Below are 1,911 nucleotides of genomic sequence, written 5' to 3'. Positions count from 1 at the left end.
CGTCTGCGTACAAATGCGTTGTTTTTTCTCTTCTTCAATCCCAAGATGCTGCACAACATCAGCAGCAAAAGCGGGAGACGGAGTGGTGAGGACGAGGGAGACGGAGTGGTGAGGACGAGGGAGACGGGGTGGTGAGGACGGGGGAGACGGAGTGGTGAGGACGAGGGAGACGGAGTGGTGAGGACGGGGGAGACGGGGTGGTGAGGACGAGGGGGACGGGGTGGTGAGGACGGGGGAGACGGAGTGGTGAGGACGAGGGAGACGGGGTGGTGAGGACGGGGGAGACGGGGTGGTGAGGACGAGGGGGACGGGGTGGTGAGGACGGGGGAGACGGAGTGGTGAGGACGAGGGAGACGGAGTGGTGAGGACGGGGGAGACGGGGTGGTGAGGACGAGGGGGACGGGGTGGTGAGGACGGGGGAGACGGAGTGGTGAGGACGAGGGAGACGGGGTGGTGAGGACGGGGGAGACGGAGTGGTGAGGACGAGGGAGACGGAGTGGTGAGGACGGGGGAGACGGGGTGGTGAGGACGAGGGAGACGAAGGCGGCCGAGCGTCGTGGCGCGGTCCGGGTCCCAGGGGCCCCGGGCGACCAGGACCCGGGCTGGATTGTCCACCACCCTGGGTGCCGTGGGGGGGGGGGGGGCGGGGGTCCGTATATCTCCCCCCTCCTCCATCCCATCCCCAAATTTTTTTTTTTAGATTCGACTAAGAGACACCCACAATAGTTTGTACAAAACCGTGGTATTTTTGTTGAGTTCATGGGTGTTTTTATTTTTCCCCGCTTCTCGGTTTCGGGAAAAGGTGACAGAGGGCTGCTGATGATGATGATTGTTGTGCTGATGACGGGGACATTGGAATGTGGTGGAGCGGTCGTTTTCTTAGCCCACAATCTCATTCCCCTTGCACGGCGATCAGGACGCGTTCGGGTAATAAAGGCGGCCCCGGTCAATACTTCGCCGTCCTGTTCGGTCTTAATTCTAGATTTGAAGCTTTCGTGACTGCAATGATTCATATTCTTAGGTTTCGGTAAAGTCTTTTTGTTCAGCCCCAACGTTCAGCAGCGGACATTTTGTTCTCGTTTACAGCAACAATTTTTTTTGTTAAATTTCGATTTAAAGCTTTCGTGACTGCAGGGATTCATCTTCTTGGTTCTTTCGATAAAGTCACGTAGAAGGGAAATGATAAAATAATAAAAAATAAAATTATTTTATTATTTCCCTTCTACGTGACTTTACAGTAGAAGGGAAATAATAAAATAATAATAAAAGAATTGTTTTTTTTTATTTCCCTTCTACGTGACTTTACCGAAAGAACCAAGAAGAAATAATTAGTTTCTAAAGATTGTTTTTCAATATATACGGAGCTGTTGCATGAACAGCGAGGTTCAGAACTGAGTCCTCTCGCCAGCTGTTGTTTATATCTACTACAATCACCCAGGAATGTCTGTCATTAACACTCGTGACGTCACTCCACATCGACCAGCCCCCTCATTAATATTCATGAGCAGGTGACGTCCTTCAAATGGACACCCCCCCACCCCTGCGGGTGACGTCACTCCATATGGAGTGCTCCCCGCCCCTCGCTAATAATCATGCGCAAGTGAGTCACTCCACATCGAACAGCCCCCCTCATTAATAATCATACTGCTAGGAACCTCCTGGTTCCACCAGCCCACAGGGGATTATTGTGTCCGTCGTGCATCCAAAAATGGGAGGGGTGGGGCTGGGTGGGGAGGGGCTTATAAAAATACAAAAGTGTATTTTCATAATTTGTGCATGGTGTAGTCTGGGAAGTAGCCACATGGCAAATTTCCAGTTTGTTGCGTGTCGGGAAGTTCGCTAAACATTTTGAACAGACACATACTCACAACTTTGCCTTGTATGTATATGGAGATTGACAAAAACAACCTC

The sequence above is a fragment of the Lethenteron reissneri genome, chromosome 4 (assembly GCF_015708825.2).
Source record: "Lethenteron reissneri isolate LAM-NWPU_2019-01 chromosome 4, ASM1570882v1, whole genome shotgun sequence".
Classification (NCBI taxonomy): Eukaryota; Metazoa; Chordata; class Hyperoartia; order Petromyzontiformes; family Petromyzontidae; genus Lethenteron; species Lethenteron reissneri.
This window is presented reverse-complemented; position numbering follows the sequence as displayed.